The 13,066-nt window shown below is 41.0% G+C and overlaps 1 protein-coding gene across 14 annotated transcripts in view; it reads left to right on the forward strand.

The window, feature by feature from the left end:
- Window positions 1-13,066, forward strand: part of MAGI2 (membrane associated guanylate kinase, WW and PDZ domain containing 2) — a 1,262,944-nt gene that overhangs the window by 142,239 nt on the left and 1,107,639 nt on the right. The window contains exon 2 of one of the 14 annotated variants that reach the window (XM_070265327.1): window positions 4,167-4,368. The exons of the other annotated variants lie outside the window; for them this stretch is intronic. The gene's annotated coding sequence lies outside the window, so the exon portion shown is untranslated. The remainder of the gene's footprint in view (window positions 1-4,166; window positions 4,369-13,066) is intronic. 14 annotated transcript variants of the gene reach the window in all.

Consider the following 13,066-nt stretch of genomic DNA (forward strand, 5'->3'; position numbering starts at 1 on the left):
ACAGACAGGAACCCTGAGGCTTGCAGCTGGTCGGTCCTTTGCCCTAGGTCACTCAGCTGGGAAGAGGACAGACAGGACTCAAACCCAGCTAGCGTGGCTCCAAGGGTCTACAGTGTTTCTTAATATCATGCCAAATGATCTTCCTCTCACAGTTTTGTTTTATCTGCTTCAAACTTCTGACAACGTGAAGAGAAAAGACTCTCAACTCAGGATTGTGGTTTTAGAGTGAAGACATGTTTTTTTTTCATTTCCGTCAGAAGTTTGGTGCCTGAGAGGAAGCACGGTGGGCTCCCTTAATTGTGAAAATCCTGCTCCTCATCACCACCGTGCTGGAGTAAGGACTCAGCGCGAGGGAGCCTCCGTGCTGGTTTCGATGGTCTGTCACAGCGGCTAAATTCCCAGCTGCTCCATTTCCTTATTAGTTGTGTTAAGATGCCAGGGAGTTTTTGCTTTACAGGTTGCCCTGTAATTTTTAGTAATTAAAGAAAAACAGGATGCATGACGTCTGAAAATGTATCCCTGACACTGAACTCAATTTGCTTTGGACGACAAATATTTTTAGTAGAAAGTTTGCAAGGCACATTAGTACGACGACATAATTTCTTCTTATGGGAGTATACCTTTCGTAGGTTTCTTAAAAATATTTTTCTTCCATTATGAGATAGCACGTAGCAATTAATGAAGTTTAACTACTTCGAAATAGAGGCTTATTTACTTATTTTTTCTTATAAAAATCCATTAATATAATAGTGTAAGTGAGCTAAGTTAAATACATCCTTCGGTGGTAGTCTGTATTTTCCAATTTTTCTTAAGAGGCTGGGTTTATGACTCTGACACCAATGATAATGGTTATTTGAAAATCCTCCGGGCTCGCCATGCAAGTGATATATAAAAAAATTTAGAAGCGATGCTTTATTAATGTAAGATCCATCCTTCTTTGTTCTTTTTGGTCTGCATACTTTGCTCACCCTCTTTGAAGAAAAGGCACAGCTTGCTTTCACGGTACCCAGTAAAAGTTCTATACGCAGTGAGAATTCCAGCATTTTAAAAACGGATTTCCAAGTGCATGTGTGTTTGTGTGAATGTTTTCTGCGTGCTTGAACATTTGGAGTTATGCTTCCTTTTCAGTAATGATTTTGGGTGATTTCACAATGGGAGACGATAACAGTTTGGGGAAATTGTCAAATGCTCCATGAGTTGAAGCGAGAAGCTCCCATCTCCCCAGCCCTCGATGGTGATAAATTATTCTGTTGTGGAGTTTTCAAAAAAATGACAATAGCGGTATTGCTGGTAGCACTAGAAAATTTTTTCTCTAAAATACAGACTTTTTAATGACCTTGAGAAACGAACACCTTTCAATGAATGGTACCTTCCCCGTGAATACACATTTGGAGGGTCCCCACTTTATACACACACCACCCCCCACGCATAAGCAAATTTAAAAAAATGAAATGCCTGTTCCAAAATTGGCTTTGTCTTTGAGGCTTTTGTTACCCCCTCCAGGCAGAATTAATAACATTTTCTTTGTTTTTTCACGATGTTTGGTGCATTCAGCGCTTTTCACACTGCATTTAAAGCATCTCTGTGCATATGCTTCCTCCACTAGAGTGTGGACTCCTTGAAGGTAACAGCCAGCTCTTCTTGATCTCTATCCCTCACGCTTAGCACAGAGACTGCCACATCTATTGGGTTTATAATAATAGTCTGTTGTTAGTTATGGTTTTGGAAATACTCACAAAAGTAGGGCTGGTTTCTTGGTCCAAATAAGTCCATAAACACTTGTCTCTACACAGTTTCTATAGAAATTTGAGAGGTTTTCAAGAAGGCCATTCCAGGCATGAGCATGAGCAAAGGGAGGGTTATAATTGCACACATGGTGTGTTTCAGGAATGGTATGGCAGTAGGGGTTGAGGGTCAGGGGCTGGCAGATCACGACGTGCTTGGGTCTGTCGTGGAAGCGTCTCTGGTCAAGAATGATGACTGTACAGCATTGTATTGAAGGTTATTAGAGGTAGAAAGGCTGGTTAGCACCTGAAGTTGCTGAAGATCAACACGTTATATCTTTGTTTTGTAAACAGGAAGGGAAAATAGGAATAATAATCTATTTAATTCTTTGAGTCTCAGCTTAGACACTAAGCTATCCCTTAGCTACAAGGGGCTATTTAAGGAGTTACTATAGAATAGTGTGTGAAGAGCTGAAAAATACAAATTATCCTGTTTTATAAGAATTATATAGAGTGGCATTTCCTTTGATTCTTTCCTTGTGTACTGAAAAAGCATTTTTTTTAATGCCCTGAAGAGCTGGTAGACTTGTAACTTGAAAATACTAAGGTTTTCAATGACTTTAAAAAGGTGGATTGTTGCTTTTGAAACTTGACCTCCTGAAACCTATAAAAAAAATGAAACAGTAAATGTAAGACCTAGATTTTATTGAATGATTAATGCATGCGTGGCACAGATATTAGGATACTTGTATATGTGGTCTCATTTAACACTATGAACTAGGTGCTTTTGTCCCAGTTTTCTACATTTAAAGAAGAAATAATGTTTTGCTCTAAAAGGATTTACCCCAACAGTGGAGCCAGAATTTAATCTCACGATATCTGACTCCAGACACTTTTTCTCTGGCTTCCCAGAAACAATCCCTGGGAGGCCAGACACCCTGTCCCTTGTTTGATACTGATCACTGGTGTTAAGCAGAGTTCTCTTGACCAACGGAGGCTTAGAGTAGCCCATGGGACCTCTCCAGGGATCATCACGCAGCTCCCTTAGAAGCAGGGCTCCCATCAACCTTCAAGCTGTTGCCATCATCATCACCTCTCACCTGAAACTATAGTGATGGGCTGCTGAGTTCTCTTGATTCCATCTGAACCAGGTTTTTATCCTATAGCCAAAGGGAGTTCCTTAAAATGCAAATCCAATCATATGAGTTCCCTTCTAAAATCATTCAGTGGTTCCCCATTTCTTTCTGAATGTTTTAAACTCTTTTTTCTTTCTTTTGTTTGAGGAAGATTAGCCCTGAGCTAACATCCCCCACCAGTCCTCCTCTTTTTGCTGAGGAAGACTGGCCCTGAGCTAACATCTGTACCCATTGTCCTCCACTTTATATGTGGGATGGCTGCCACAGCATGGCTTGATGAACAGTGTGTAGGTCTGCACCCGGGATCTGAACCAGCGAAACCTATGCTGCTGAAGCAGAGTGTGTGAACTTAACCACTAAGCCACCAGGCTGGCACCTGTTTTAAACTCCTTAATGTGGCCTATAACCTTCGTTCTGTTCTCTGCTTCCCTCTCTTGTCTCTTTTCTTTCCACTCTCTCATTGCACAGCCAGCCTCTCCGCCTCCACGTTGGTTCCAGCCGAGCCTTGGCGCTACTGCCTGTCGGAACTGGACCGCTTTCCTCTCTGCCTCCCACACCAAGCTGCTCACCCTTCTAGGCACTTTCTGGAGGAAGTTGCTCCTGAAGTCCCAAATTTGGGTTAACTACTTCTCCTAGATATTCTAGCAGGATTCTTTACCTCCCTTTCATGAGACATCAGCCTGTCTGAGTTTCTGATTGCTAATTTTTACCTCCCATCTGACTGTAAGCTCATCGTGGGGTGGGAGGATGTGACTGTTTTCTTCATCCTTGCATCCCTGATACTTAGTACATAGGAGGAGCTCAAATTTTGTGTTGTGTACGTGAATGAAGGCAGACAACATTTAAAATACTAATTGGTAACACATCAAGTACAGTTTTAAGTGTTAAAAGAACATAACTTCATTTAATCCACACAAAACTCCCTTAAAGTAGATACTGGTACTGTGCCAGGTGAAATGGAATACTGGCTGCACAGGGAGTCTGAGTAACTTGCCTCAGGTCACACAGCTAATAAGTGGCAATACTAGGATTTGGGCCCAGACACTCCGGCTGCAGAGTCTGGACTCTTGACTCCTGCTCCTCTGCCTCTCTGAAGATCTGAGGTCAACAGAGGAGTATTTCTAGGTGACAGTTGGAGGTCAGCGCATTCACAAGAGGGAAGGCATAGAAGATGGTTATTGCTCCCGTCTCTGCCACTAACAGTTATGTAATCTTTGAGGTCTCCCTGTGCCTTTGTTTAATTATCTGCAAAATTAGAAAACTGTGGATTGAGAGATCCCAAAGGTCTTTGTTCTCTAAATGACAGTGATGTGAACCAGCCACTTATTTGTGCTACGGTGAGGAAGATAAGATATTGAAAATAAATCACCAAAGGACTGTGAGCTGAAATAGGTACGCAAGCTCCCGTCGACAGACTTCTTCACGCTCTCATCTCCACAATTTGGGAAATTCATAATGTCGTCCCACTACTCTCTGATCAAGGAGCTGGACTGGAATAAGGCTGCCAGGTGGGTAAACTAAGTAAGCACTTTCAAACCACCTACGAAATTGAAGCGCGTGTCAGCTGATGCAGTTAATTTGGTGTATGATTGCCAAAAATAATAATTTAAATGAGAAACATAGGTCATCGTCTGGGCCAGGGGCTAGCACACAGTAGGCATTCAGTAAATATTAGTTCTCTATAGATTGTAATTTTCTTGTGGGTTCCCTTTTATGGGTTATACTTTGCCTGTGAGTTTTCAGTTATATCACCTTTTTCTCGTCTCTAACAACATTCATCAAAAAAGGAGAACTAATGAGCATTCTAGCTAATTTGGTACATGTTCCTATTATATAATCACCATGGTATCCAGGCTCTTAATTGAGAGCAAACAAATTTCTCTCTCACTTAAGGTGTGCTGTTATGGAAGGACTGCCTGTTTGTCGTATTTTGTCTTTCATCAGTAGATAGTATTTTCCAGTGAGTTCCACTGGAACAGGAATGTGGTTGCCTGAACTTTTGAGGGAATCAACAAGTTTTATTAAATATCAGACAACCTCATCTTTCATTTTTAAGGAATATGGATATATGGCTACATCTAAAGATTGAAAATTAAATGATGTCAAAGCATAAAATAATGTTAATATAAAAGAATGTTAATATATTCACGTCACATTTCTTTCTATAATTTTCTTTTAATGGCCAGTGCCCTGGTGGTCAAACACTGAAATTAAGTTCTTGCTATGAAATGAAAGGTGAGTGAAACTCAAATGTGTTTTTATAAATGTAAATCCATTTTCGCTTATTAACAGAACTAAGTGTTTAATTGAGTGTAGAACATCTCACTTATTGCAAATAAATCAACAGCTTTAGGAATGCAATGGAAAAACTACCACAGTATTGCATATCATTATCCAAACTGTGTTCCTCTGATGGTCAGGATTCGATAATGACACCTAGAAAATACACCCACAGCAGTTGGTAATCTGCCCACAGTGTGAAATTCTGAACAGGTTATGTGTGTGATATTTCAGTCCTTCTCTCAGCATGTTTCAAAGCAGCTTTTGTTGTGAGAACTTTGAAAGCCACAGGAAAGCCTGCTTCGTGGGTTTTTTCAATTTTGAAAAGACCGTGGGTTTATGGTAACTCATTACCTGAATTCTCCAGGAACTTTGGCTCTGATTTACATAGCTTCTTACTTTATGGAGTGTAAGGAGTCCTCAATATATGACTGCAAATGCTTGCCCTGCAACATTTGAAATTGTAAAAAATAGAGAATGAACAGAGCAACTCACTCAAATCAGCTTCCTGGAGATCTTTGCAAAAATTGCTGCCGTTTTAAAACAGCCATTATCTCCACTACTGTTCTGTGAACTGAATTGTTTTTGTTTAACGTGAAGGAATAATCAAGTCCTTGATTTGAGGGACTTGATTATTTAAAATTCGTAAGAATTTCTGAAAATTTATAAGGCTGTACATATAAACAAATGTAAGAGAGTGATGCCATAAGCAATCTATTTGCAAATTTCAACACACTATAAAACATCTTTTAAAAATTTGTGTGTTAGTGGGGTGGGCCCAGTGGCATAGTGGTTGAGGTTGTGCACTCCGCTTTAGAGGCCCAGAGTTTGTGGGTTCAAATACTGCGTGTAGACCTACACATTGCTCCTTAAGCCATGCTGTGGCGGCCTCCCACATACAAACTGAGGAAGACTGGCGCAGATGTTAGCTCAGTGACAATCTTCCTCAAGCAAAAGGGAGATTGGCAACAGATGTTAGCTTAGGGCCAGTTTTGCTCACCACCACCACCACCAACAAAAAATTCATGTGTTAGACCCATGAAGCCTGGATTGGAGAAATAGTCATGCTATATAAGATTGTGTCAAAAACTATGATCCTAGAAACTGAGATAAATAACATTGCATGGGTTTTTTAAAACATTGCTTTCTTTGTGACTTTAATTTTAGAATCTTCTAAATACTGCTTGATTCCACTTATTCTATGAAAAATAAAACAACTGTGTGTATGTTCATGTGTGCGTGTTCTTCATATATCAGGGCTTTTTTTGTGCATGTGGGAAATCATATTCTATAAAGTAGCATTCGTTTGTTCCCTAAGACAATCAGCAGGGCAGGTCTGTTAGACTCTCTGCAGGCAGCCATGGAATCCTGATCTGATCCCCATTCAGCATATGTCGGTCTGCACAAGGAAGGCCCAGGACCTACCTGTGAGTTTCCTAACATGCAAAAAAGAAGAAAAAACTAAAATCAATTCTGCTCCTTAACCGACACATTTGAAGATGTACTCAAGTAGTCAGGCCTGCCCTCTGCAAAGTAGACAAGCAGATATGATCCTGACAAATCGCACTTGAAACTAAATTTTAGGTCTTGATAATATTGTGATGGTCAATCTTCCTGGGAAGCATGGGCCAATCATGTCTATGTGCTTAAAATTTGGCGCCTCTGGGTTCCAGGAAATGCTCTATGGTATGTAAACCCCCGTTAGGTTTAGGTTTGCCTGCGTTTAACAAGAAAAACAAGATAAAAATAGCTTAAATATGATAGAGGTTTATTTCTCCCTCACATAAAAGGAGTTCATAGGTCAGCCGTCCAGGGCTAACATAGCAATTCCACAGTGTCATCGTGGCTCATATTTTCTGCCTTGCCATCTCAGCTTGAGCTTTCCAAATTTAAGGGTCAAGATGATGGTTAGTGTTCCGACTATTGTTTCAACACTCAAGGCTGTGCAAGCTCCTCCCTTTTAAGGAGAATTTTGCATGGCACGTACACACTTCTGCTTATATGTCATTGGCCAGCCTTAGTTACATGACCATGCCCAGCTGTGCAGGTAAGGCTGGGAGCCTTGTAGCTGAGCACGTTGTTCCACATTCTGTTAGTAAAGGAGAAGGGGAAATGGGTGCTGCAAGACAATTAGCATGAAAACCAAGTGTCTGAAACATAGTCGTGCCATGGAAATTGAAGGCTGTTGATCGCATTACAATGACACTGTATTCACACAAGCATCCACACGCTTTAGTGTTCCCCTTCTGGTCAACTTCACAAGATGTGTGTGAAGAAGAGATGGTGGCAGCCACCCCAAACTTAACTATGTATAAACTGAGGGGAGATGGTCAAATTCAGCAAATCCCAGACAAAGGCTGAATAGATGTTCTGAACTTAGCCTCAAAAATCAGAGACTGACTGAAGACACTGAGAAATAGCCGCAGACTCACAATTGGCTTTGGGGAGCCTGTTCAGACAGAGGAAATTTGAGATTGGCAAACACAGGTTGCAAACAGCATTCCCGATCAAAGAAGCACATTGGCGTGATTTAATGGGGGTGCTGCTGAGCACACTTGTGTACAGGGAGCGTGTACCCCACGAGCAGTGGCCTGTTTGAGCTGAGAGGCTCAAGTGGAGTTAAAGATGGAAGGAAAACTTCCTGGAAAAAGAGAAAAACAACATCAAATTTCTTTAATTATTCTTTCAGCTTCATGTGAAAAATGACCTTTTTTTCCTTTGCAAAAGCACGCATTGTACTAAAGAAGTCTGAAAATTAATATATATTACAATGGAGTCCATAAATACTCTGGCATTTTTGTTTTCTTCACTCTGCAGTTTATAACACATGACTGATATATTGGGTCTGAGTAAGGATTTGATAAGTATGGTTATTTGTGCAGAATTTATGGTCACATTCCTTGGATGGTAGCACGACTGATAGTAGTCAAACCGACAGTCAGAAATTACAGAATTCAAGAGGATGGCCATTATTTCACTTTAAGATAGACGCAAATTCCACCAAAGGAATTTCATTCTATTAAAAAAAAAACAACTTCTGGAGTGTTTTATTTTTTATGGCTCGCTTTTTCTTAATTGCTTCAATTTACTTAATTAGACAAATAAAATATAACCCCTTTGGCCAGCAACTACATGCTTTCTTTTGAAGAAAGAAATGTTCCCTCAACCTACTGATGGTCAGAAGGAAGTGGGGGGTGTGTGTGTGTGTGTGTGTGTGATTTTATAAATGCTATTTTAAGTGTGTGTGAAAATAAGCTTTGGTAGCTGAATATATAGGTCTGATTTCATGATGGAGGTGTGGATGGGCACTAGTTTTAGGTGTTCTCAATGTTTCGGTGACAGCTGAAGTTGTGTATGGCTTAGCAATCCCAAAAAGAAGGCTGTGGAGGAGGGTTGGTATGTAAGGCAGAAGAAGCTGAGTGGCATCAAAGTGATGAGGTGAAGGTGAAGAAGAACCAGGTAGGAGCGAATTTACAGCAAGCCAGAGAGAAGAGGTGTAAGGCAGGCAGGAGTGATGGACACTAGTCAAAGATGCAGCTGGGAGGTCAGGTAGAGCAGGAGCTGGAGACTAGGAGACCAGAAGAGAATCCGCCATTTTGTCCTAACTGGGTTGGAATGCTGGTAGTTGAAACCAAGCTCATTCCAGCGAGTAAAGCAATGCAGAGGAGATGGAATCGATGAGTATACATGACTCCGAGAAGTCTCATGCCGAGGGACGATGAGACAGCAACCAGGCCTATTAAGATCGGCGTATACCTGTGCTGTCCAGTGCGGGAGGCGATGGCTGCCTGTGGCTACTGAGCACTTGGAATGTGTGTGGTCTGAACTGATATTGGCTACGAGTGTAAAGTCGACCCTGGATTTCAAAAAGTTGCAGGGCTGGCCCCGTGGCCAAGCGGTTGAGTTCGTGCGCTCCGCTGCAGGCGGCCCAGTGTTTCGTTGGTTCGAATCCTGGGCGCGGACATGACACTGCTCATCAAACCACGCTGAGGCAGTGTCCCACATACCACAACTAGAAGGACCCACAATGAAGAATATACAACTATGTACCGGGGGGCTTTGGGGAGAAAAAGGAAAAAATAAAATCTTTAAAAAAAAAAAAAGTTGGTATAAAAAAATGCAAAGTATCTCGTTGAAATTTTTATGCTGATTACCTGTTGAAATGATAATCTTGATTTGGCAGGTGAAATAAATATTATTAGTATTCATTTCATGTGCATCTTTTTACGTTTTTAATGTGGTTGTTAAAATTCTAGACGTTGCGTATATGGCTTAAAATTTGTGGCTCATGTTAAATTCTATAGGGCAGTCACTGCTGGACTATATGCTGGTAACAGTTTGCCACCTCAATTTTTGACAATAAAATATGAGGGAAAATCAGAAGCCGTTCTAAAAACTATTATTTTTCCCACATTTACTTAGAGGTGTAATTTGTTATAGTAGAAGGAACAGGAGCCCCTGGATCCAGCTCTGCTCCTAACTACCTCTATGGCCCCAGGCAAGATATTTAACTTCTGTGAGCCTTGATTTCTCATCCAAAAAGAGAATCATAGTACCTGCCACACAAGGTACCTGTGACGGCTAAATGGGAATGGAAGGGGCTTTGCAGAATTCATGCCACATAGTTTGCACTTAGTACATGTTAGTTACCTTCTTTCCTTTTTGTGTGACCTATCACTTTGTTAAAGGAGACAGAATTGATCTGATATACTGTAAGCCTCAAAATCAGAGGAGGGTAGGGAGGCAGGATGAGAATTAGAGTAAAGGTTATTGACCCACTGAAAAAGAAAACAAACCCTTCCAAGATTAAAAAAAAATAACGTCTATTAACCTTAGTTTCTTTGGAGACACAAAGCAATAAAGTTTCTTCAAATACAGGAATGCATACATATATATGTGTGTGTATATATACAAATTTGCATATACATACATATGCATATATATGTGTGTGTATGTATGTGCAATCCTGAGTGTGTATTTCTCAGTGACCCATGTGAAACAGTGCATATGTAATTGTTTTATAAACTACAACGCACTGCAGCTATTCAGATTTGCATAGTGGTATTATTATTTCTTTTCTATCAAATTACATCCACTAGAAAGTGATAAATGGAGGGAAAAAAATGAGTGACCAAGGGAGGAAATAAATTAAAGATTGGGATGGTGATGAAAGGAGAAGAAGAAAGAGGTAGAGAAGGTAGAAAGAATTTGCCAAAAGTCAAAAGAGGAAAGGCACATCTAGCTAGCACTCACTGTCCCCAGTTTTCTTTCTCAGCTCTGAGGTGCCTCTCTGGAGTGGTCCAAAATAACTCTGTCCCCACTGCCCAAGAGCACAGTAGTTAATAAGTGTAACAAACAGCCCTGACCTCAGAAAGCATGTGTTTTGGGGGAGACAGGAGAATGGCAGACAATAAACATAATACATGAGTAAAAGACATGTTGTCAATTATTAGTTCAAAGCTGAAAACAAAAGTCAGAGGAGGCTAGAGTGTGTTGGTGGTGGGAGATCACAGTATTAGGATACACAAGCAATGCTGACTGAGGTCAACAAGTAAAGCTGGGTAGGGAGACCATCTAGGACTTGAGATAACCTGTCTTGACTTGCTGTGTCCTGACTTGACATGACTAGGAGTGTCTCAACCTGGATTAATTGGAGTGCCTTGACTTGACTTGACCTGACTTGCCTTAAACTTACTTGATTTAATCTTGCTTTCGATGGTCATTTAAGAGTTTGCCTTTACTCTGAGTGAGATGGAGATTTTAGGGTTTTGGACAGAAGTGTGACATGATCTTAACTTCCATTGAAAAGAGTCATTCTGGCTGCCTTCTGAGAGGAAGAGTTGAAAGTCTTGGACTGGGATGTGAGCATCAGAAGAGGCAAGAAGTGACATTCAGGATGTATTGTGGAAGTAGAGTGACAAAAATTCACTAATGGATCAGGTATGGGATGTGACACAAAGAGAGAAGGCAAGGATGATTTTAAGATTTTGGCCTATGCAACTTGAAGTGTAAAGTTGCCATTGACTGAGGTGGGAAAGACTGTGGAGTTACAGACTAGAAGACAAGATTGCAAGTGATCAGGATTGTGCTTCTGGAAATGTTAAATTTGAGGTGTCTGTTAAACCTTCAGCAGCCCTGGTGGCCTGGTGGTCAAGATTCGTTGCTCTTGCTGCCGTGGCCCAGGTTCATTTCCCACTCAGGGAACCACACCACCCATCTGTCGGTTGGCATACTGTGGCATCTGTGTGTTGCTGTGATGCTGAAAGCTCTGCCACCAGTATTGCAAATACCAGCAGGGTCACCCATGCTGGACAGATTTCAGTGGAGCTTCCAGACTAAGACAGACTAGCAAGAAGGACCTGACCACCCACTTCCAAAAAAATTGGCCTTGAAAACCCTATGAATAGCAGCTGGAGCATGTCTGACACAGCGCTGGAAGGTGAGAGGATGGCACAGAAAGACGGGGCAGGGTTCCACTCTGCTGGACACAGGGTCACTGGGAGTCAGAATCAACTCCACACACTAAAAAAAACAAAGTAAACATTCAAGAACTGTAGGAGATATGATCTGGAGTTCATGGGAGACGGTCTGGGCTGGAGATGTGTGTTTGGGCATCATCTGTACGTACTTGTATGTGAAATTATGAGATTGGGTGAAATCGCCAATAGATCAGTGAATGGAGATAAGGAAGGGATGGGAAGATAAGAAGCGAAGGAGCCTGAGAGAGAATGACTATTTGTTGTCCTGGAAGCCAGGTGAAGAGGGCGCTGAATCCACAGGCGTGGGCTGGGTCTGGAGTCCTTGGTGGGTGAGAGGGGATGAGATCTGATGGTCAAGCAGAGTGATTGGCCTTAGCCAAGGGCCCCAGATTTGTGGAGGTAACACATTTTATTTGATACAGGGTCACAGACTCAAGTGATGGATAAATGTTCTATGGGGCCTTTTGGAAATTCTTTTTGGTTGCTTCTCTTTTCCCAGAGAAATGGGAAGCAAAATCCTCAGCTTTCTATTGCTAATGACTCTTTTCCTATCTGTCCTCTGCTTCGCCAACTCCTTCTTTAATCCTTACCCAATAATTAGTTTCTTACCCTTGTTAGATGTAAAGAACGATCCCCAAATAAAATGCATCAGAGTTTCCTGGAGTATTTGTCAAAATGCAGATCCCTGGATCCCACTGGAGACTTAATACAATATCCCTGGGGAGTGGAGCCAGGAATCTGAATTTTTAGCAAGTTCTCTTGGGGGTCCTGATGCACAGTAAATTTTGAACGACACTACTCTTTCCCTCTTTCGGTTGTTAGTAAATGCCTTAGCCTCTTTCGTCTCCCGTGAATTGCTGTGTCTTTAGAAGAATGCTCTCCTCTGTGTTTAGTAGAGAATTTTGCACACATTGAATATATTTGCATATCTAACACTGATGGAGATATTTTTCTAACCATAGTCTTTCCTGATCACATTCAGGGACTGAAGAATAATTGTTCCCACATGTTACGAGCACAAGTATACTTAAGGGATTTTTTCCCCAGTGTCTAGATAAACATCATAAACAATGAAGTACCTAATAAATTTTATGTCACAGTGAAATCATGTCATCAGCCGATTTTACCGTGTCTCTACTGAACCAAGTTTAGAACACTGAAGTTCTCTAACGAAAAGGGCTGTGTTCTATGCTTCTTTGTATGCTGAGTCCTTGACAAATGTTTAATAGCAGGAAAGTGAATTAAATAGCTCTACATATTTTAATTTAAAAACAAACTCTAAGTATAAGACATATATTTTAAAGCGTAACTATAGTGAATTTATAGAAAATGCAGCCCCAAAAAAAGAAAGAAAAAAACAACTCCAAACCAGTCCCTTCTTTCAACACAAGTCTTACAACGTTTTTCTACATGAATTACCCTTTTTGCTTCTTCCATCCCGTGTGTT

The sequence above is a fragment of the Equus caballus genome, chromosome 4 (assembly GCF_041296265.1).
Source record: "Equus caballus isolate H_3958 breed thoroughbred chromosome 4, TB-T2T, whole genome shotgun sequence".
Lineage (NCBI taxonomy): Eukaryota > Metazoa > Chordata > Mammalia > Perissodactyla > Equidae > Equus > Equus caballus.